Here is a 25,296-nt window from a genome sequence, read left to right as displayed (position 1 = left end):
AGCTACTGCACGAGACCCCAGTCGCTCACAGGGGTTCCCCCAGCAGAGCTACTCATGAAAAGGACGCTTAAAACCAGACTCTCGCTGGTTCACCCCAATCTGTATGATCAGGTAGAGAGCAGGCGGCAGCAACAAAATGTAAACGATAGTTGTGCCACTGTGTCATGGGAAATTGATCTGAATGACCCTGTGTATGTCCCAAGTGGATCGCGGGCACGGTGATAGCTAAAGAAGGGAGTAGGATGTTTGTAGTCAAACTAGACAATGGCCAAATTTGCAGAAAGCACCTGGACCAATCGAGGCTGCGGTTCACAGACTGCTCTGAACAACCCATAGCAGACACCACCTTTTTCGAGCCCACAACACACACCCAAATGATCAACGACACCACCTTGGACCAAGAAATTGAACCATCACACCCAACAGCCTGGCAAGGTTAGGCTCACCCAGCAGCCCTGCAGGGCCAACAACACACCAGCCCAGCGAGGGCACAGCTAATGCATCAGAAGAGACATTTTTACCGAGGCGGTCCACCAGGGAAAGAAAGGCTCCCGACCACCTTACCTTGTAAATAGTTTTCACTTTGACTTTGTGGGGGAGTGATGTTGTGCATCTGTAAACCATGCACTCCCATGTTCCGCCACCAGGGAGTGCATCCCCTGAAGTCCCAAGGGATTCCAGCATCCCTTGGGAGCACTGTATATAAGCCGGCCTCTAAGGCCTGTTCCTCATTCTGGAGTGTCTTAATAAAGATTGAGGTCACTGTTACTTTAACCTCCCTGCGTGCAGTCTCATCTGTGTTGGGAACACAATAGTATATACACAATGTAAACCTTAGTGATAGTACATCAGGTAAACAAGTCTCCATCTTATGCAACTATACAGTGACTACACAGAGAGTATATCTACAGTCTGCATATATAACATCACTCTCCCCCAAGTCCTTTGTGCCAATTACCTTTGCACTATTGCTCTGGCTTAGCTCTCCCCAGACTTAAGTGCCAATAGCCCTTGCACCTTGGCTGTGCTTTGGCTTGGCTCTCTCCCTGTTAACCCCCAAGTCCTTTTGTCACAACGTTGGGTAGTGGTTACCAGATTGGATGGTTCAGTGATGCAGTGGAGGTTCCAGAGGGTTCTGGGTGTGATCCATGTGTGTGTCCATGGCTACATACATCCATTTCCCCCCCGCGCCCCCCCCCCCACCAACCCCCCTACAGCGAGATCATGCAGCTGGCCCGTTACATGACCATACAGGATCAGACACAAGTACAAAGAAAGGAAGAAAAAAATTTTTTTTTACAGTTTGTATCATGACACCTTGATTCAGTGACTTACATTCGTTACATTTTACGGTCATGTGCCAGGATTGGGTAGATTGCATAATTAGTTCAGTATGGTCAGTACTGAGGTAGCAGTACATGTATGCGAGGACGCATGTTCCACAGCAACCGGACGGGGTCCTAGTCGCCTGATATCGATGCTGTGCCCCCTGCTAGTGGGGTGGGCTTGGTTTGCTCACTTTGCCAGGACTCAGGGCCTTTGCCGTTGCCTAGTGGTGGGCAGAGCCACAGATGTGTGTGGCCTCCCTGTCCTCCTTTGAGGGCTGCAGACTCTTCTGCCTGCTTTCTAATGGTGTTGGGAACCTGGCTGTTCCAGGTCCCGTTTAGGGAACTCGTTGGTTCTGACCTTTCGCTCCCGGACATGGCCGAGGTAGCGACTGGGTCTGGGGGCTGCACCGTCTCCACCCGGGTGGTGGGCAACGGCGGCTGACTGCGCGTATTGGCACCGTTTTCGTTTGCAGGTCCGTGGTGAATAGTGCCATCGGGTGCCTGCAGTGTGGGATAGACCTGGGGCAGGGTATCAGGATCAGTGCCTTCACCCTCCTGAGGTCACTGGCCCATAACTTGTGGGGGCACCTGGGGCAGGGCATCAGGATCAGCGCCTTTACCCTCCCGAATTCGCTGGCTTGCTACTTTTGGGGACACTCTATTCCCGACATCTCGCAACATTTTGTTCTTTGCATTCTTAATCGGTTCGTTACATTGATTGCCATGCATACAATGTCTCTTTAAGTTCAGTTGGTTGCAGGGCTCTTTTAAGGGAACCCTGCCACGCCATGCTGCACCTCGCTGCAGCAGGGAATCCATCTTTCCTCTGTCCTCGAGGTCATCTGCCTTGATCCTTCTCTCCTGCGATTCTCCCACCAAAGCTGGAAGACTGGCTGTGAATTCAATCTTTCTCCCCAGGAGTCTTGCCACTGGAGCCGGGAAGGTACTTTTCGGTCGTTCCGGTCGAATCATTGCCACGCAGTCGTGATGGACATTCTGTGCCTCAGGTGCTGTGCTGGTCTGTTCTATGGTGCCTGGCCCAAGCAAAGCTAAGGTTTTGCTCTGCTTCTGAGCACGGGGACATCGATTGCTGGAGTGAAGAGGTCTTCCCATTTCCACTGGATCTTCCTCATCCACCTTCTTGCAAGTAGCATTGGACCATCAACTGCAACAATTACAGAGGTAACTTGTGCACCATGCCATTATGGGTTACACTTATATCTGCACCAGCAAGGACTGGGATCAGTCCCTTGGTGTAGGTGCGCAACTTTTCCTGTACTGGAACCAGCTTGTGTCATTTTCTGTTCCATAGCCTCTCAAAGGCATCCTGGCTCATCATTGAGTGGCTCGCTCCCGTGTCCACTTCCATGAAGACTGGAACACCGTTTATCTGGACTTCCATCTTCACTGGAGGACAATCGGTGGTGCAGGTATACACTCCATACACTTCTTCTTGGGGCTGAGCTGCCTCTCTGGTCAAATCATCATAATGCTAGATGATGAGTCATATTTATTTTACACATACGCTGGAAGTGGCCCTTCATGTTATAGGCTTTGCATACATACTCAGCAAACCGACAGTGGTGAGCCCTATGATTTCCTCCGCAACGCTAGCATGGTGTTACTCGATTAGCACCCCTCGGCAGACTCTGAGTTCTGGAACCCTGAGGTCTGTGCTCTCTGCCCTGGGCAGAGCCACATTCTACAGTCTTGCCTGTGAAAGGCACCATTCTGTGTACAGTATTTGCTGGGTTTGAGTCCACTGGATGAATAATTTGCTTGGTGCTGCAGGTCGAGGTCAGGAATGACTGACTGATGCTGATGGCATTCTGCAGGTTGACTGTGGTGTCGGCAGATAATAGCTTGTGAAGGAGGTCCTCGTGGCCAATTCCTATAACGAAGCTGTCTTGCAATGCTTTGTTGAGGTGAAGGCCAAAATCACATGGTGCCGCAAGTCTCCTGAGTCAGCAGCATATTTTGCAATCTCCTGACCCTCAGGTCTGCGGTGAGTGTAGAATCTGTGTCTGGCCGTGAGAATGCTCTCTTTTGGTTTAAGTTTGTCATGAATTAGTTCAGTCAGCTTATCGTATGTCTTATCCTTGGCCTTCGTGGGTGCCAGCAAGTCCCGGACGAGGCGGTAGACCTCGGGCCCACAACTGGTCAGCAGTATAGCCTTGCGCTTCTCCGCCAATGTGTCAGTCTCCCCAGCCAGGTTGTTTGCCACAAAATATTGCCCAAGTCTTTCTGTGAAGGCATCCCAATCATCAGCCTCTGCGAAGTCTTTTAGTGTGTCAAAAGTAGCCATGATCGCGTGAAAGTCCATATTCTCGTTGCCAGTTGTTATGTCTGTAGTGTACTTGTGAATGACTCCACGAGGCAATGTGTTGTACTCAAACTGTAGTGACCTTGGTCCTTTATTCCAAACTCCAGAGTGAGGCAGCCGCATGGTGGTTCCCCTTTTATACAGCCCCTGCCACCAGGACAGGACACGAAACCCCGGTCTCTACCAGTTGCACCCTCTAGTGGTGCCAGCATGTATATACACAGTGTAAACCTTAGTGATAGTACATCAGGTAAACAAGTCTCCAACTTATGCAACTATACAGTGACTACACAGAGAGTCTATCTATAGTCTGCATATATAACAATTGTGGGTCACATTCCAGTGTTCATATAGCTGACCACTCATTCCATGGTTGACTGCATGGTCTGGATGTCATGCGCAAAGAGCCAGCACAAGCTAGAGTTGGACTCCTCCATGCTCGCTCGCAGGCTACCCATTGCATTTAGTAGTTTGTGTTTTATAGCCAGCAGTTCTCTTTTGTAGGCTGGTTCCTCGAGGTTGTCATCGCCGTCCTCTGCAGCAGGGCTAGGTTTCGAACAACGTTCCCTATAAGCTGCGTGGACATGCGGCTATGCAGCCGTGCAGCCCTATTCTGGTCCCGCGCAGCCTGGGACCGACTTTTGCAATGTTAAAGTTTGTGCATGTATGAAACTGTGAATGGGCCGTGCCACCACTTAAAGGGACAGCATACCCAAAAAGAATTATGGGGAACATTGGTTGCGAGGTTGCCCTACTGATTGCTGGGCTGTCCTGTCCACCTGCCCTTGTTCCTGCACACTTGTGCTCGGTGAATTTCCTAGTGCAGACCTCCCTACTCTAGTCTCTAAACAATGCGTGGTACCAGTCTCTGAGGTAGTGCTTGCTTGAGTAAGGTTGAGTAATTCTGGATCTTCTGGAGATGTCCTCCTCTTCCTCCAGTCCTGTTGTGCCCTCTCGAGTTTCAGGATCTGAAAGGTAAGAAAAGGACAAGGGACAAAAGCTCAACGCAAGCTCGAGGAACAGCACCTCATCTTTCGTTTAGATACTTTACAGCCTTCTAGACTCAACATCGAGTTCAACAATTTCAGACCATAACCTCTGCCCATATTCTGCTCCCTTTCCTCCTTTTTTTAATCCCCCACCGCCCCCACCCCCCCAATCTTATGTCATTTTTTCTCTCCGTTTCCCATTGCAGCTGGTGATTATTTCGCCATTCACACCCTATCCAGACTAATCTTTTTCTAATATAAAAGCAAAATACTGTGCTTGCTGGAATCCGAAATAAAAACAGAGAATGCTGGAAATCTCAGCGGGTCAGGCAGCATCTGTGGAGAGAAAAACAAAGAGAAAAGCGAAGGGTCGGCGACCCGAAACGTTAACTTTGTTTTTCTCGCCACAGATGCTGGTTGTCCCGCTGAGATTTCCAGCATTCTCTGTTTTTATTTAATCTTTTCCTAACTTCTGCCATTACCATCTCAAGTCAACCCATCATCCTTTTTGTCTCTCTAATCTTTCCCGTCTTCCACCCTATCACAGAACTTCCCTTTTCTTCTTTCCTTCCCTCCCACTTTCAGTGCTCCATAAAAATGTTCATTTCGGACATTTGCCGGTTCTGACGAAGGCTCATCGACCTGAAACTTTGTTTTTCTCCCCACAGATGCTGCCTGAGATTTCCAACATTTTCTGTTTTTATTTCAGATTCCAGCATCCGCAGTATTTTGCTTTTGTATAAGGGGTAACATTTAATGGCAATGGTAAACAGAGACAGATAAGTGACTGCATAGTGTGTGAGGGTGAGATGGCTAAAAACCCCGCAGGGCCTCTCTGCCAGCCTCTCCAGAAGCTGCATTCCTGACAGCCTCCTACACTCTCGTCTAGAGGGGACAAGATGTGCATAAATGCTCCACCCCCTCCTGTGGCTCCTGCTTCCTGTTATTGCATGCCAGCTTCTCCTGAAGAAAGGAGGGCGTGCATCACTGTTACCCTGGTGAGAAGTTTTGAGGATATGCATGTCAGTGTAGTATAGTGTTCTGGTGTGTGAAAAATGGCAGAGGTGAGAGAAGTGATAATGAGGACAATAGCAGGTGCAGAATACTGCAGTAGGAGCAGATGAGGTGGAGTGAAGTGCTGCAGTGATTGGAGGAGAGTGCTGGGAAGTGGGGAAGGAAATGATTGTGAGTGCTGACTCTATAAGTAATGCTGGGTTAAGCAGCCAGAACATTGGAGCGAGCAGTGCTTCTGGTGCTGACCCGCTCAGCCACCGCTGCCCACTGTTGCCGCAAAGCTAGCCAGGATATTTCTTGCCGCTGGGTGGAAAATTGAGGTCCCTCCACCTGCCGACTTCTTCCACCAGCATCTCCAAAGCTGCATCTGAAAAGCGGGTGGCCCTTCCAGTGTCTGTCCTGCCTGCCATTTGAGTAGTGTTCAGAATTAAGTTAATTGTAGCCACAGTGCATCTCCCCTTTAAGAGGTGATGGCTGGTTTTAACTGACACCAGTGACATCCAATGTACCACCCACATGTTCGGCAAGTTGTCAATGAAGAGCGTGAGTGGTGCTGGCAGCTCGCTTATATCAGGCTCAGCAGGCACGGTGACCAATTTAGTGCGGGCTCTGAGCCCATGAGAACAGGCGCGCCATCGGAACGCGGTAGCCATTTTGCCCTCGTTTTTGTCCTATTACGAATTTAATATCCTATTTGTCTTTGCAAGTGTAGCCTTGGCTCCGTCTCATAAGAAAACTGGTGAAATATCAAAAGGTCCTGTTTGTTTTTTCAAAAATGCTATTAACTGAGCATGGCTGAACAGAACAAATTTGGGGTCATGCAGAAAGAAATTTAAATCTCCAAGTCCATGATTTAAGTGGACATTTGTTATATTCTGAAAAAGTCATGAGAGCATGATCAGACAGCAGCATAGTAAAATAGAAACACGGAAACATAGAAATTTACAGCGCAGAAGGAGGCCATTTCGGCCCATCATGTCCGCGCCGACTGGCAAAGAGCCACACAGCCCTCGGTCAGCAGCCCTGAAGGTTACATATAAACCTATGAACAATGAACAATGGCGGACAGGTAAAGAGCATCTGGCCCAACCTGTCCACCCCACACAACTGTGATACCCGATATATCGCAACATTTTACACTCCACCCCACCCGGAGCCATGTGATCCCCTGGGAGAGGCAAAAAAACCCAGAAAAAAAAAATTCCCCAGGCCAATTGGGGAAAAAATCTGGGAAAATTCCTCTCTGACCCATCCAGGTGATTGAAGCTAGTCCAGGAGATCACTCTGTCCGTATTAGATTCCCTGAAGTACTTACGATCATATCTGCACCAGCCAACAAGACGTTATCCAGTCTAATCCCATACCAGCTCTAGGTCCATAACGCTGCAGGTTACGACACTTCAAGAGCCCATGCAAGCACCTTTTAAATGTGGTCAGGGTTTCTGCCTCTACCACCATTCCAGGCAGTGAGTTCCAGATCCCCACAACCCTCTGCGTGAAGAAGCTTCCCTTCAAATCCTCTCTAAACCTTCCACCTGCCACCTTAAACCTATGCTCCCTCATAATTGACCCCTCCACCAAGGGAAGTAGGCCCTCGTTGTCCACTATATCCAGCCCCTCAAAATTTTATACACCTCAATGAGGTCTCCCCTCAACCTCCTCTGTTCCAAGGAGAACAAACTCAGCCTATCCAATCTGGCCTCATAGCTAAGATTCTCCATTCCAGGCAGCATCCTAGTAAATCCCCTCTGTACCCTCTCTAGTGCAATTACGTCCTTCCTATAATACAGCGACCAGAACTGCACGCAGTATTTCAGCTGTGGCCTAACCAGTGTATTATACAATTTAAGCATAACCGCCCTGCTCTTGTATTCTATGCCTTGGCCAATAAAGGCAAGCATTCCGTATGCCTTCTTAACCACCTTATCCACCTGGCCTGCTACTTTCAAGGATCTGTGGACAAGTACTCCAAGATCCCTTTGTTCATCTACATTTCTAAATGGCCTACCATTTAATGTGTATACCCTTTCCTTATTAGCCCTCCCCAAGTACATTACCTCACACTTCTCCGAATTAAATTCCAATAGCCACTGTTCTGCCCACCTGACCAATAGATTGATATCCTCCTGCAGTCCATGACTTTCCTCTTCATTATCAGCCACACAGCTAATTTTAGTGTCATCTGCAAACTTTTTAATCATACCCCCTATATTTAAATCTAGATCATTGATGTATACCACAAAAAGCAAGGGATCCAATACTGAGCCCTGCAGAACATGCATGGAAACATCCTTCCACTCACAAAAACATCCATCAACCATTACCCTTTGCTTCCTACTTCCAAGCCAATTTTGGATCCAACTTGCCACTTTGCCTAGGATCTCATGGGTTTTTACCTTCGTGACCAGTCTGTCATGTGGGACCTTATCAAAAGCTTTGCTAAAGTCCATATACACTACATCATATGCACTACCCTCATCGACCCTCCTGGTTACCTCCTCGAAAAATTCAATCAAGTTAATCAAACACGATCTTCCCTTAACAAATCTATGCTGACCCTATCTTAGAGCCAGAAATATTATTCAGTTGAGCCTGAAGCATAAAACAAATCAATCAATGCAGGAATGGTGAGGTTTAGCAAACTATCACCTTGGCTTTTCTGAAGAAGAATATGCTTTTCACGATTAGAACTACCAAGATACATACACTCAGTATAGCTTGAGGCCCCAAATATAGAACTAGGATTCAAAGATGCTGAAGGCAAACCTCAGAGAGTCAACTTTAAGGGCGTTGAGACTGAAAAGGGGTGATATGAATTGAACATTAGTATGTTGGACTGTCCTGAACAAAGAAGGGAGAGTTTATCTCTTAAAATACTAACTTATCACTTTATGGTAATAATATTATACAATTTACCCACCAGATTGCTTGCAAGAAGCCACATCAGCTTTTATCTTTTAACAAGTGTGAATTTTTGTTTCTTTCATACAATGTGTTATTGCTTTTATATTGTGGAAAATCACCTTGCAATCATTTACAAATACAATTATAAAGATGAAATGTAGCATTATTGTATCAGGGAATAAAGAACAGAGTCAATACTGCAAACCTAATTGATAATAAATTAATAATATCACATAGAGAAGGTCACAGAAATGTCTATTGCTATTGAGGGAGTGCAGCAAAGGTTCACCAGATTGATTCCTGGGGTGGCAGGGCTGACAGATGAGGAGAGACTGGATCAAATGGGCCTATATTCACTGGAGTTTAGAAGGATGAGAGGGGATCTCATAGAAACATATAAAATTCTGATGGGGCTGGACAGGTTAGATGCAGGAAGAATGTTCCCGATGTTGGGGAAGTCCAGAACCAGGGGTCACAGTCTAATGATAAGGGGTAAGCCATTTAGGACCAAGATGAGGAGAAACTTCTTCATGCAGAGAGTTGTTAACCTGTGGAATTCCCTGTCGCAGAGAGTTGTTGATGCCAGTTCATTGGATATATTCTAGAGAGTGTTAGATATGGCCCTTACGGCTAAAGGGATCAAGGGGTATGGAGAGAAAGCAGGAAAGGGGTACTGAGGGAATGATCAGCCATGATCTTATTGAATGGTGGTGCAGGCTCGAAGGGCCGAATGGCCTACTCCTGCACCTATTTTCTATGTTTCGATGTTTCTATGTCTGCTGCGAGAATGAGATATCAATGTGTCACACAAGCACATTGTTGTCAGAGAGCTTTAACCTTTATGTAATCCCACTCTTCCTCACCCAGCAAGTTATGTTGGCACTAAACACACATAACGGAAAAATATTTAGTGCCCAACTAAATGTGAGACAAAATTTTGTGGTGGCGAGGAAGAGGAAGGGGGTTGGGGGAACAGGTGAGGAAGAGAACTATTTCACATATTCCATTGTGGACTGAATTATAGAAAATTATATTGAGATATGTATAGCAGAGCAGTCTGTGTACATTGTCAAACAATAGTAGACATAGACAATGGTCCTGAAATTCCACAGGGATTCTACTGGCCTTCTGCCGGATCTCTGGAGGGAGATCGGCAGAACCACCCAAAGAGACCCGATTATGTTGGGTCTCCACTATTTACGGGAATTTCTTGGTTACATTGTAGAGGCTGGAAATGAGGCAAATGATAAGGCACGATGGACAAGGCCAGGAGAGAGGGTTGTAAACTAGAGTTCCCACACCTGATGCACACTGTGGACTTGGCATAGTAGTGGTGGTCAGTACTTCAAGAAAGATGAGCTGTATCAGCATCCACTGGGGAGTATGGGGACCTTACTTCTGAGCTCGAGGCCTGGCAGGTGAGACAATGAAGAAGAAAATAAAACAATTTTAAAAAATGTTATCCTGGATTGCCCCCTTGCTTGAGGACAATTGCCAGGGTGGAGGCAAAGGCCTGAGAAACCTCTCCTCCCCTTCATTGATTGTCAGGTTGAATTTTTACAGACATGAGGCAGGCAGTTGCCAGTGGTATGCCCCAAGAGCTGCTTGTGGCCACTTGCCCCATGCAAATGAAGTGCCCTCTCAGTTATCCCACATACTTCAATCACTGATGGGCATAATCCCAGCATAACCATCAGGATCACTGCCCAAGGAATTTCAGAGTTGGGGCCGAATTGGTCGCCGCCCATTTCTCAGTGGTCCCCGAGCGGCACCTATCTTTTTGCCGCCCGCTGCCGCCAGGTCCCGTTGGGAGCAACTTTCGGCTCCGTTACTGGGGGGCAGCGTCAGCGGCAGGCAGCGGCAGAGCAGGCGGGAGCAGGCAGGAGCAGGAGTGAGCGGCTGGCGTCATCAGTGTACGGCAGTTGGAGGCCTCTTCACTCGGAGATCTTCGGAGGGCCTCCAATGTGCATGCACGAGACTTCGCGATTTTTTGGGGGTAGTTTTTGTCTTCCGATATATTGTCATTTCGGGACCATTTGAGGCTGATTGCTGTACTGCAGATGTGCATAAAGGCACACCACTTTATTCCACATGTGAGAGGGGAGAGGAGAGAGTTGGCATTTGAAAGGAGAGATTTGGAAGTTGGAGAGAAGAGAGTTGGAGATTGGAGAGAACAGAGTTGGAGGTTGCAGAGGAGAGTTGGAGGTTGGAGAGGACAGAGTTGGAGGTTGGAGAGGGGCAGTCTGAGTTTCAGAGAGGGCAGTCGGAGAAATTGAGACCCACAAACTATTGAGCAGCCATTCATTTCATCATTGACGATGGGTGGCCAGAAATCTGCCATGAAGACTGGCAAAACCAGGCCCAGATCTCCAGATCTCCCTGGTTTAATGAGCAGGAATTGGAGGAGCTCATGACGGAGGTGGGAGCGCAGGTACAAAGACGTCACTCAGGATGGTCGTGGCAAGCCTCCACCACCCTGAGCCACGAAGAAGAGGAGAGAGAGAAGGGAGAAGGGCCCGTCTTTGAGCCCCTTGAGCTCCAGGACCAGGAACAGGATGACAGCAACCTCCTGCCATGTGAGTCAGGTGTCATCAGAATCTCGGCATTGGCCTCTGAGTTCCTGAGGTTTGGAACAGACTCCACACTGGCAAGTTCAACCATGCACAGAGGCCATGGCGCAAAGGCAAGCAAGGCGCCAGAACCCACCAGGAGCGAGCATCTACCTGAGGATTCACCACGGCTCTCTGCAATTCTGTAGATGGTCCAGCTATCATGAACAAGTGTACAGATAGGTTGTGATATGCTCCAGATCATGACTGGGATAGCTGCAGCATGGCCGTCTTCACCCAGTAGCATGATGACAAGATGGACTGGCTCATCACTGTGTTGGAGCGCACAACCAAGACTGTTGAGGTGATGAGGCAAGAGATAGCTTTGGGACACGCAGTTCAAGCCCCTGACTCCACACCCTCAAGGCAGACAGGTCCGGAGGAGCAAGAGACCCCGGTGCCTTCATCCGCACCCCCTGTCTTCTCACCAAGATGCACACGTCAGCAGACATCCCGCTGCCCTCCTGCACAACCTCATCAATCAGAGGCAGAGAGGGGCAGGGGAGTGGGACGCTGTGGTGTAGGTGGGGCAAGGAAGAGAAACTTGGGCATCGCTTCAAGGGGGGGGGTGGGGGAGAGAGGTGGTGGTGCCATTCTTGAGCTTAATAACAAATACTCTATTGCCTTCCTTGGCCATGACCGTACGAGTGATCCATTTGGGACCCTGACCATAATTCAACACATATACAGGATCATTCACAGAAATCTCACGTGACACAGTTGCGCGATCATGGTACCCTTGTTGACTCTGTCTTCTGTATTCAACATGATTACTTAAATCCGGTTGTACAAGAGATAACTTGGTCTTAAGACCTCTTTTCATCATGAATTCAGCAGGCGAGACCCCTGTGAGTGTGTGGGGTCTTGACCTGTAGCTCAGCAGTATGCAGGACAAGTGGGTCTGCAGTGACCCTTGGGTTACTCTCCTCATGCTTTGCTTGATTATTTGTACTGCACATTCTGCTCGTCCGTTGGACGCAGGATTGTTTTTGCCGTCAAGTTTTACAAACTCCTGAAACTACTGACTGGTGAAGCACAACCCATTGTCGCTCAACACTATGTCAGGCAGACCATGTGTCGCGAACATGACGTTGAGATTCTCTATGGTTGCCGTGGACGTACTGGATGACATGATTATGCATTCTATCCATTTTGAATAAGCATCCAACACCACTAAAAACATCTTGCCCAGGAAGGGACCTGCAAAATCTACATGGATTCTGGACCAAGGTTTGGATGGCCATGACTACAGACTCAACGGCGATTCCGCTGGTGCTTTGCTGAGCTGCATGCAGGTGTTGCACTGATGCACGCATGCTTCCGGCTCAGAATCAATTCCCGGCCACCATACGTGGGACCTGGCGATGGCCTTCATCATCACTATACCTGGATGTGTGCTGTGTAACTCACGCACAAACTTCTCTCTCCCTTTCTTAGGCATTAAAACTTGATTGCCCCACAATATGCAATCTGCTTGAATAGACAGTTCATCCTTGCGACGAATGTACGGTTTGGCCTCCTCGCACATTTGCTTAGGCATGGCAGACCAAACCCCTTTGAGGATGCAACCCTTTATCACAGATAATATTGGGTCCTGGCTGGTCCAGCCATGACAGGGGTACCTTCACTCTCAAAAGTATCCATGATTAACATTAAATCTGCTGGTTGTGGCGTTTCCACCTCCGGTGTGGGCAACGGCAACCGGCTCAAAGCATCGGCACAATTCTCTGTGCCAGGTCTGTGGCGAATGACATAATCATAGGCAGATAACTTTCCCCGACTCATTGGCTTGTTGTAACATGCAACCAATTCCATATGACGATGCATTACAGGCCAAAATTAAACGCTTACATGGGTCATAATGTACCAGCAGCTTGTTTGAGCAAAGCAGATTGGTGGCGTTCTCGAAAGCTCTGTCTTGCAATGCGCCCCACATCCAGTTGTTGCCTTTTCTCAATAGCATGTGCAGTGGTTCAAGTAAGGTGCTCAATTTAGGTAGGAAGTTACCAAAGTAGTTGAGTAGACTCAGGAAAAAATGCAGCTCCATCACGTTCTGCGGCTTGGGTGCATTCTTGATGGCTTTGGTTTTCACGTCAGTAGGTCTGATGCCATCAGTGGCGATTTTCCTCCTGAGGAATTCGACCTCCGGTGCCATGAAGATGCACTTCGAGCGTTTAAGTCTGAGTCCCACTCTGTCCAAACACAGTAGAACCTCTTCTATGTTGTCCTTCATTGTTAGGGAATTTGAGTATAGGAGCAGGGAGGTCTTACTGCAGTTGTACAGGGCCTTGGTGAGGCCCCACCTGGAATATTGTGTTCAGTTTTGGTCTCCTAATCTGAGGAAGGACGTTCTTGCTATTGAGGGAGTGCAGCGAAGGTTCACCAGACTGATTTCTGGGATGGCAGGACTGACATAGGAGGAGAGACTGGATCGACTGGGCCTGTATTCACTGGAGTTTAGAAGAATGAGAGGGGATCTCATAGAAACATATAAAATTCTGACGGGACTGATCAGGTTGGATGCAGGAAGAATTGGGAAAGTCCAGAACCAGGGGTCACAGTCTAAGGATAAGGGGTAAGCAATTTAGGGCCGAGATGAGGAGAAACTTATTCACTCTGACAGTTGTTAACCTGTGGAATTCTCTACCGCAAAGAGTTGTTGATGCCAGTTCGTTGGATATATTCAAGAAGGAGTTAGATATGGCCCTTACGGCTAAAGGGATCAAGGGGTATGGAGCAAAAGCAGGAAAGGGGTACTGAGGTGAAAGATCAGCCATGATCTTATTGAATGGTGGTGCAGGCTCGAGGGGCCGAATGGCTACTCCTGTACCTATTTTCTATGTTTCTATCTTTCTATGTTTCATGCAGCTCTTTCTTTCTCCACTTTCAAGTACTCTACCCTCACTAACCTCTTTTTCCCACTACTCATTATCCTTCCTACTCTCCTGCTCCCACTCAAGGCTTGACTCCCTCCTAAGTAATTGCACACCTTCTCTCTGTGCCTCTCTAGTCATCCTTCGAAAGGTCCACTGAGACACTCATCACTGACCAAGCAGCAGTCTATCTTAGCTTATTCTCGCTCCGCACTCCCCACCGTAAGTGCCTGCCATGGGCTAATCTCGCCAACTGCCTCTCTGCTCTGCCCCTTTGGACTCTGCCAGTAAATTAGGTATCATTGCCCCTTTCTGTATTTCCCTTCAAAGTATACCTTCACTTGTAAATAAGGGCCGTGCCATCCATGACCTTATTGTGGACGATCAAATTTACATTATGGCATTGACGGAGACATGGGTGAGGGGTGATGACACCATTCCCCTTCATGAAGCCTCCCCACCTGGCTATACTTTCCACCATTTGCCACATCCAAACCACCACAATAGTGATGTAGCCCTTATCTCTAAATCACATCCTGGACTGTCTCCCTATTCCTCCGGCAACTTCTCCTCCTTTGAGCATCGCACCTTGTTCCACCCCTCATGTCTCTCGTTTAAAATCCTTGTTCTGTACCGCCCAGCAAAATCTCACACCAATTTTCTCACTGAGATATCATTTCTGCTTTCCTCCCTCTGTCTCTGCACCGAGCGACTTCTCATCATCGGTGATTTCAGCCTCCACTTCAACACTTCTTGCTCCATTTCATCTGAGATTATTTCCCTCCTTTCCTCCCTTTATCTCTCTCTTCAAGTAAACTCCACCACCCATATTCACGGCTTCCCCCCTCCCAATCTTATCATCTCACATGGCCTCGCTATCCCTACTGTAACCATCACCGATAAGGCAATCTCTGATCATTTTCTTATTTCACTCTCTACCCATATTCCCCTTTCCCTTCCCAACCCCTCTTCTTTTTGTGCCCGTCCCAGGAAAAAACTCTCCCTCTGTCCCTTACTACTGCACTTTCTAATTCCCAACTATCAAGCCTTTGGCCTACAATTCTTCATGACATTTCTGCAGCTACTGACTTACTAAATCACACCCTCTCCACCACCTTTGATGCCCTTGTCCCCACTAAAATCATTACACTCTCTCACCCTAGTCATTCCTCCTAGTACACCCCTCATCTCTACTCCCTTAAGTCCAAGGATGCAGATTTGAACGTCTTTGGTAGACAACTGGTCTAATCATCCATCACCAGATTTGTCTAGCTCATATAAAGCACTACCGGGTCCTGCTGCCTATCACTAAAACTGCCCACTATTCTATAACCATCCAGGACAGCAAAAATAACAATAGACAAAATAACAAATCTGCCGTCATCATCCCTCTCCTCAAAAAAACAACCCTTGACCCTTTCCTCCTTGCAAACTATCACTCCATCTCCAACCTCCCTTTCCTCTCCAAAGTTCTTAAACATGTTGCAGTGTGGCTTCATAGCTGGCTTAATGGTGGGCTAATGGCAAAAAATGCACACATGCAGTAATTTGTTGTTCAGCCCCTGAAAGGGGTCGCGAGCCCCCCCCCCCCCAAACAATTAGCGGGAACACGGGAACATTAATATGTCCTCCCAGGAGATTTGTAGGATCTTGCGGAGACATCATTGGTGGTATTTCTCCAGAGACTTGAGGTGTCTACTGTACATGGTCCATGTCTCTGAGTCATACAGGAGGGCGGGTATTACTACAGCCCTGTAGACCATGATCTTGGTGGCAAATTTGAGGGCCTGGTCTTTGAACGCTCTTTTCCTCAGGCGACCGAAGGCTGCACTAGCACACTGGAGGTGGTGTTGAATCGCCGCATCAATGTCTGCTTTTGTTGATAAGAGGCTCCCGAGGTATGGGAAATGGTCCACGTTGTCGAGGACCGCGCCATAGATCTTAATGACTGGGGGGCAACGCTGTGCGGCGAGGATCTTTGTCTTACGGATGTTTAGTGAAAGACCCAGTTAGCCTAACATCTGTGGTTGGGAAAATGTTGGTGTCCATTATTAAAGAAGCAGTAGCAGGAAAAGCAAAATTCGGTCAGGCAGAGTCAGCATGGATTTATGAAGGGGAAGTCATGTTTGACAAATTTGCTGGAATTCTTTGAGGATGTAACAAACAGGGTGAATAAAGGGGAACCAGTAAATGTAATGTATTTGGACTTCCAGAAGGCATTTGACAAGGTGCCACATAAAAGGTTACTGCACAAGATAAAAGTTCACGGGGTTGGGGGTAATATATTAGCATGGATAGAGGATTGGCTAACTAACAGAAAACAGAGAGTTGGGATAAATGACTCATTCTCTGGTTAACAATCAGTAACTAGTGGGGTGCCGCAGGGATCAGTGCTGGGACCCCAACTATTTACAATCTATATTAACGACTTGGAAGAAGGGACTGAGTATAACGTAGCCAAGTTTGCTGACAATACAAAGATGGGAGGAAAAGCAATATGTGAGGAGGACACAAAAAATCTGCAAAAGGACATAGACAGGCTAAGTGAGTGGGCAAAAATTTGGCAGATGGAGTATAATGTTGGAAAGTGTGAGGTCATGCACTTTGGCAGAAAAAAATCAAAGAGCAAGTTATTATTTAAATGGAGAAAGATTGCAAAATGCTACAGTACAGCGGGATCTGGGGGTACTTGTGCATGAAACACAAAAGGATAGTATGCAGGTACAACAAGTGATCAGGAAGACCAATGGAATCTTGGCCTTTATTGCAAAGGGGATGGAGTATAAAAGCAGGGAAGTCTTGTTACAGCTATACATGGTATTGGAGAAGCCACACCTGGAATACTGCGTGCAGTTTTGGTTTCCATATTTACGAAAGGATATACTTGCTTTGGAGGCAGTTCAGAGAAGGTTCACTAGGTTGATTCCGGAGATGAGGGGGTTGACTTATGAGGAAAGGTTGAGTAGGTTGGGCCTCTATCCATTGGAATTCAGAAGAATGAGAGATGATCTTATCGAAATGTATAAGATTATGAGCGGGCTTGACAAGGTGGATGCAGGGAGGATGTTTCCACTGATAGGGGAGACTAGAACTAGAGGGCATGATCTTAGAATAAGGGGCCGCCCATTTAAAACTGAGATGAGAAGAAATTTCTTCTCTCAGAGGGTTGTGGATCTGTGGAATTCGCTGCCTCAGAGAGTTGTGGAAGCTGGAACATTGAATAAATTTAAGACAGAAATAGACAGTTTCTTAAACAATAAGGGGATAAGGGGTTATGGGGAGCGGGCAGGGAAGTGGACCTGAGTCCATGATCAGATCAGCCATGATCTTATTAAGTGGTGGAGCAGGCTCGAGGGATCACATGGCCTACTCTTGTTCCTATTTCTTATGTTCTTATGTTAAAAAATTTAAGTTTTATTGTGGTTGGTGCAATGAAGGGACTTATGAATAAAATTGAAATTCAGTACATTTCTAATCTTTAGAATTCTGTAAATTGTATAATTATTTGGGGATCCTATTGCATATCATTAGGGGATTCCTTTTGTAAATGATTGCAATTGCATTCTCATTTGTGAGGGATGCTTCCTAACTGCCTTCTAAAGTCGTAGAGCATGTCAGTACCTCACAACTATGCTGTCACTTGAAGCCTATAGCACAAAAAGCACACCAAGCAAAGCCATCAATGATATCGTAAATAACTGCAATTGCAGCTAACTGTTGCTCATCGTCTTCCTTGGTCTCGCTGCTGCCTTTGACACTGTCAACTACTCTATTCTCCCTGAATGTCTCTATAGACCATCTTCATAATACTGGTTTCTGGTTCCATTCCTAACTGATGCATTGTAGACATTACATTGCTTCAAATTATTTATCTTCTCTTCCCTTCAGTCATCTCGTGTGTATTGCAGGGTTCCATCTTTGGCCCCCTCCTCTTCATCAATTACATGTTACCCATTTTCAATATTATTCAGAAGCATGGGGTCAGCTTTTGCATGTATGCTGATGATGCCCAGCTCTATTTTGTCACTTCTTCAATTGTCCCACAGTTGTTTCCACCATCCACAACTGATTATTTTCTCTGAGCTTAATTTGCCTTCAATTCCTTAATAAATGTACCAGTTGCCATAATTCACTATTGAAGTCAACACAATTGGCACATGCCCAATATTCATTCAATTGATTGCAGCATAGGAGGAAGCCCTGAAGATATCTCAGGTTACAGAGCTGCTGGCAGTGGGAGATGGAGAGAGGGTACATCTCAGCAACCTGGTGATGGAATTATATCTCATACAGCCACACGGCATACAGCAGTCTCTCAAATAGGGCTCAAGTTTCGGACCCCTGTTAGAAGGCCACACATTGGGGAGGCCCGCCTAATTTGTAGAACAAAAATTGCGGCAAGTACTTACCTCGCGATTTTCCGATAGCTGTAGGCCCATTTCCAGATCGGCGTGGCGCAGCAGGGGCTGCTGGGGGCGGTGCTACAGCCCTGCACCAAAAGCAGTGCTGGCAGCTGCGCGCGTGCGCAGTGGAGGCTGCGCGGGTGCGCAGTAGCTCCCGGCCCTCCCAGCGCGTCTTGTCTCCGGGCGATGACCCTATCCCAGGCCAAAGGGACGTCATCCCTATCCCGGGCCGAGTGGCCTGACACATCTTACCTCGTCAGCGGGGCCCGCCCGCCTGGCCTCTCGTTGGGGGCGGGCCTCGCCTGAAGTCATCTTGGGAGCCCGGCGGCGACGACGAGGCCCGTTCAGCCTCCATCCCTCCCCGTCCCCCCGTTCAGCTCCCCCGTTCAGCCCCCTGATTCAACCCCCCCGTTCAGCCCCCCGATTCAACCCCCCCGTTCAGCCCCCCGATTCAACCCCCCCGTTCAGCCCCCCGATTCAACCCCCCCGTTCAGCCCCCCGATTCAACCCCCCCCCGTTCAGCCCCCCGATTCAATCCCCCCGTTCAGCTCCCCCATTCAGCTCCCCGATTCAACCCCCCCGTTCAGCTCCCCGATTCAACCCCCCCCGTTCAGCCCCCCGATTCAATCCCCCCGTTCAGCTCCCCCATTCAGCCCCCCGATTCAACCCCCCCCATTCAGCCCCCCGATTCAACCCCCCCGTTCAGCCCTCGATTCAACCCCCCCGTTCAGCTCCCCCATTCAGCCCCCGATTCAAACGCCCCATTCAGCCCCCCCATTCAGCCCCCCGATTCAACCCCCCCCCGTTCAGCCCCCCGATTCAACCCCCCCGTTCAGCTCCCCCATTCAGCCCCCCGATTCAACCCCCCCCCGTTCAGCCCCCCGATTCAACCCCCCCGTTCAGCTCCCCCATTCAGCCCCCCGATTCAACCCCCCCCCGTTCAGCCCCCCGATTCAACCCCCCCGTTCAGCCCCCCGTTCAGCCCCCCGATTCAACCCCTCCGTTCAGCCCCCGATTCAAACCCCCCATTCAGCTCCCCCATTCAGCTCCCCCATTCAGCCCCCGATTCAAACCCCCCATTCAGCTCCCCCGTTCAGCCCCCCGTTCAGCCCCCCGTTCAGCCCCCCACCGTTCAGCCCCCCGATTCAACCCCCCCCGTTCAGCCCCCCGTTCAGCCATCTTCCCTTCTCCCCCCTCCCATTTAGCCCCCCCCCGTTCACCCCCCACACCCTCCCTCCTTCCCCCCCCCACGTTCAGCCCCTCTCCTCTCCCCCACTCTCCTCCCCCTCTCCCCCTCCCCCTTCTCCTCTCCCCCCTCCTCTCCCCTCATCCCCCATCCATCCCCTCTCTCTCTCCCACCCCTCGCTGTCAGAAACAGAGAGAGAGAGCTACTGACGGTGAGAGAGACAGAGGCAGAGAGAGAGGCAGAGAGAGAGAGACACTGACAGAGACAGAGAGAGAGACACTGGGGGTGGGGGTGGGGGGGGGTGGTGTGGTCTCAGCACGCTGTTGGAGGGCTCCCGGTGCTGTAGTCGGTGAGTAGAAACTTAACTTTTTATTTATTGATTGATTTTTAATTTTTTTTAATTTTTAATTTTTAATTTTTTTTGATTGATCTATTTATCATTTATTATTGATGATGGCTCTTTATTTGTAAAAGTGAAGTGTTTAATGTTTGTAAACCCCCCTTCCCACCCCCCCCCCCCCCCCCCCCGCCATCCCTACGCTTGATTTATAAGTGTAAGCAAGGTTTTTCTGAGCATACAAAAATTTACACTTACTCCATTCTAAGTTAGTTTGGCGTAAGTTTTCGCTGCCTAAACTTGCAAAACAAGCGTAAGTGGCTGGACACGCCCCCATTTGAAAAAAAATCTGTTCTAAAATGGAACTATTCTAACTCACTAGAACTGGATCAAAGTAAATGCCGAGAATTGCAATTTCTAAGATGCTCCATTCTAAACTAGTTGCTCCAAAAAAATAGGAACAACTCAGGCCGAAACTTGAGCCCATAGTGACTCATGACAGCAGCCGATGAATGATCATCATGTGCATAATGGTAACCTTACCCATTCTTAATTTAACACTTCTAAATCATCTCTTTACTCTTCCATGGGTCTGTCAGGTGCCACCCCATTGTCCAGTTGGAGGAGGAAGACAACTCCTCAGAGGAAGCTCCAGTCTCTGAGGGTTCACTGTCAGCAGACCCAAGCGCACCCAGCACCAGCGCAGATATGCACGCCTTGGTGGGGCCTGTGCAAGATAGTTTAGTGTTGTCATCTGGTGTTTAGACAGAAATTACATGGCTTTTGATTGGAAATCAAAAAATCTAAACCCAGTTACTGAAGCTCACTTGACTTTGTGTGCAATTCATGTGGCATCTAGTGGTGAAACCTAAGTATTACAGCAGTCTCCTGGATTAATAATTAGCCCTACATATTGTTGTGAAATATGTCATTTCTATAATATCTGAAGGAAATTTGGAACCAAAATCATTACAATAAAGTTTTGTTTTCTATATAACAAGACCCAGTGTCTTGTTTATGTGGTTGTAACAAAATGGTATAATAATGAACAGCCTACTTCTGTGCAGCATACAAAGACACCCGCATGTTTCACTTTTTATCAGTCACATAAGATGTGTTATGGAGTGTTAAGTACATTCCTGACAGTAGTATTTTGAAATCACATACTGTAAAAAGTCAATGTAATCACAAAGATAAGTAGAGAATATGGAGGCCATTTGTTCCATCAAACTTATCCTTCCATAAAAACCTAATACAGCATCTAACAGCCTCTTGAATCAATCACGTGAACATAAGAAAGTACAGAACTGGTAAAGATTCTGCAACCCACCTGGCCAATCCCCAAAATGAATACCGTTCAATCACCCACCCTTTCAAATACCTATCCAATTCTCCCGTAAATTTTTCCACGGTGCCTTCCTCCACTGCTGCACATGTTCACCACCCTCTGTGTAAAGGAAATAAATTTAACTCTGTGCAGTTCTAAACGTGAGTATTAGTCCCTTGGTTATAGAGTTTATGGCAATCTAAAATGTCCCATCAGGGTTCAATTCGACTATTAATTTAAGGATCTAGATTACTAAATTTTTTCCTGAACCTGTTGTTCTCCAGAGTACACGATCCCAGGCTTTTCAACCTCTCCTCTTTTTTCAGAGGCCTTAAACTAGACCTCAGTGCAATGCCGCCAATGCCTGAATATCCTTGTTGTAGTATGGTGACCAAAATTGTACATGATATTCCACGTGTGGCCATACTAGTGCCTTGTACAGACTCATGATCAGCTACTGGGATTTGTGCTAAAGCCCCTTGGCTATACAAGCTAACATCTGACTACCCCTCCTTAATCAGTGAAATCTCTTAAATCAGCAAAACTGACAAAAACTTCTGCTCTCCCGCAGTAAGTATGCTATTAAATTCCCCAGTAAAAGTTAGACCCAAAGGAATCAGGTGTAACTGAGGGGTTTGACAGTGTATTGACTGCTAAACAAAGGTTATGGTCCTGAAAAACTAATTTTCATTTTGTGCAGTGTCAAATTTATCCATTTTAATAAAAATTAACTTTTTTAATAACGTTTTTCAAAAATGTTTCTTTTTTTTAAAGTTTGTTCATCTTCATTTCAGGATTACCTTTTCCCCATGTGAGAGCCTCAATCTTTGTTTTGCTCTCTCTAAGATTTTTTTTTAAATTAGAATTTTAAAAGCTTACCCACTTCCTTGTTCGCTGTCTGTGAGAATTCTGCTTTTTGATTGGCTGCTTAGACAGCTTGTTGACATCACAGCACCTTGCACTATGGGATTCCTACCATAAAATGTTGATTTGAATTACATGTTGGAAACCCCGAACTTCTTGACACAGTGATCACAAGATCTTTGTGTGAAGCTCACTGCGGGGCTAGCATTGGTGAGGCCTATAAAGGCCCAGTGGGAGTCCAGGGATCGGCGGCAGTCGGAGAGGCGGAGCAGCAGCGTTGGTGAGGCCTATAAAGGCCCAGCGGGAGTCCAGGGATCGGTGGCAGTCGGAGAGGCGGAGCAGCACCGTTGGTGAGGCCGATAAAGGTCCAGTGGGAGTCCGGGGATCGGTGGCAGTCGGAGAGGCAGAGCAGCAGCATTAGTGAGGCCGATAAAGGCCCAGCCGGTGCAGCTGCAGCAGGGAGGCAAAAAAGAAGTGGAAAGAAATCAAAATATGATGTCACAGCCAAGGGGGTAAGTGATTGGCTGGTGATTGGTCAGTAGTTTTTCTTTTCTTTTCTATATCAGTAAGTAATCTTTAGCATTGTTGTTCTCAAATTAAGTTTATCTAAGGGTTAAGTCATGGCAGGACAGCTCAGACACGTGTTATGCTCCTCCTGTACTATGTGAGAAGTCAGGGATGCTTCCGGTGTCCCTGACGACTACGTGTGCGGGAAGGGCATCCGCCTGCAGTTCCTGACGGACCGCATTGCGGCACTGGAGCTGCGGGTGGATTCACTCTGGAGCAGGCACAATGCTGAGAATGACGTGAATAGTACGTTTAGTGGGTTGGTCTTACCACAGGAAACGGTTACTCAGGCAGATGGGGAATGGATGACCAACAGGAAGAGCAGTGCAAGGAAGGTAGTGCAGGGGTCCCCTGTGGTCATCCCCCTGCAAAACAGATACACCGCTTTGGGTACTGTTGAGGGGGATGACTCACCAGGGGAGGGCAGCAGCAGCGAAAGTTCATGACGCCGTGGATAGCTCTGCTGCACAGGAGGGCAGGAAAAAGAGTGGGAGAGCTATAGTGATAGGGGATTCAATTGTAAGGGAAATAGATAGACGTTTCTGCGGCCACAACCGAGACTCCAGGATGGTATGTTGCCTCCCTGGTGCAAGGATTAAGGATGTCTCAGAGCGGGTGCAGGGCATTCTGAAAAGGGAGGGTGAACAGCCAGTTGTTGTGGTGCATATAGGTAACAACAATATAGGTAAAAAAAGGGATGAGGTCCTACAAGACGAATTTAGGGAGCTAGGAGCTAAATTAAAAAGTAGGACCTCAAAAGTAGTAATCTTAGGATTGCTACTAGTGTTACGCGCTAGTCAGAGTAAGAATCACAGGATAGCTCAGATGAATACGTGGCTTGAGGAGTGGTGCAGCAGGGAGGGGCTCAAATTCCTGGGACATTGGAACCGGTTCTGGGGGGAGGTGGGACAAGTACAATCCGGACGGTCTGCACTTGGGCAGGACCAGAACCAATGTCCTAGGGGGAGTGTTTGCTAGTGAATACAGCAGGGGAATGGGAACCTATGCAGGGAGACAGAGGGAAGTAGAATGGGGGCAGAAACAAAAGATAGAAAGAAGAAAAGTAAAAGTGGAGGGCAGAGAAACCTATGGCAAAAAGCAAAAAGGACCACATTACAGCAAAATTCTAAAGGGGCAAAGTGCGTTAGAAAGACAAGCCTGAAGGCTCTGTGCCTCAATGCGAGGAGTATTCGGAATAACGTGGATGAATTAACTGCGCAGATAGCAGTTAACGGGTATGATGTAATTGGCATCACGGAGACATGGCTCCAGGGTGACCAAGGCTGGGAACTCAACATCCAGGGGTATGCAACATTTAGGAAGGATAGACAGAAAGGAAAAGGATGCGGGGTGGCATTGCTGGTTAAAGTGAAAATTAATGCAATAGTAAGAAAGGATATTAGCTTGGATGATGTGGAATCAGTATGGGTGGAGCTGCGGAATACCATGGGGCAGAAAACGCTAGTGGGAGTTGTGTACAGACCACCAAACAGTAGTAGTGAGGTTGGGGACAGTATCAAACAAGAAATAAGGGATGCATGCAATAAAGGTATAGCAGTTATCATGGGTAACTTTAATCTACATATTGATTGGGTTAACCAAACTAGTAGCAATGCGAAGGAGGAGGATTTCCTGGAGTGTATTAGGGATGGTTTTCAAGACCAATATGTCGAGAAACCAACCAAGGAGCTGGCCATCCTAGACTGGGTGATGTGTAATGAGAAAGGACTAATTAGCAATCTTGTTGTGCGAGACCCCTTGGGGAAGAGTGACCATAACATGGTAGAATTCTTTATTAGGATGGAGAGTGACACAGTTAATTCAGAAACTAGGGTCCTGAACTCAAGGAAAGGTAACTTCGATGGTTTGGGGTGTGAATTGGCTTGAGTAGACTAGCAAATGATACTTAAAGGGTGAACAGTGGATAGGCAATGGCAAACATTTAAAGATTACATGGATGAACTTCAACAATTGTACATCCCTGTCTGGAGTAAAAATAAAATGGGGAAGGTGGCTCAACTGTGGCTAACAAGGGAAATTAAGGATAGCGTTAAAACCAAGGAAGAGGCATATAAATTGGCCAGAAAAAGCAGCAAACCTGAAGACTGGGAGAAATTTAGAATTCAGCAGAGGAGGACAAAGGGTTTAATTAAGAGGGAGAAAATAGAGTATGAGAAGAAGCTTGCCGGGAACATATAAACTGACTGCAAAAGCTTCTACAGTTATGTGAAGAGAAAAAGATTAATGAAGACAAATGTCGGTCTCTTGCAATCGGATTCAGGTAAATTTATAATGGAGAACAAAGATGTGGCAGACCAATTGAACAAATATTTCGGTTCTGTCTTTATGAAGGGAGACACAAATACTCGGGGACCAAGGGTCTAGTGAGAAGGAGGAACTGAAGGATATCCTTATTAGGCAGGAAATTGGGTTAGGGAAATTGATGGGATTGAAGGCCGATAAATCACCGGGGCCTGATTGTCTGCATCCCAGAGTACTTAAGGAAGTGGCCCTAGAAATAGTGGATGCATTGGTGATCATTTTCCAACAGTCCAGTGACTCGGGATCAGTT

Source organism: Pristiophorus japonicus, chromosome 10 (assembly GCF_044704955.1).
Source record: "Pristiophorus japonicus isolate sPriJap1 chromosome 10, sPriJap1.hap1, whole genome shotgun sequence".
In the NCBI taxonomy this organism is placed as follows: domain Eukaryota; kingdom Metazoa; phylum Chordata; class Chondrichthyes; family Pristiophoridae; genus Pristiophorus; species Pristiophorus japonicus.
Note: the sequence above shows the minus strand (reverse complement) of the source record.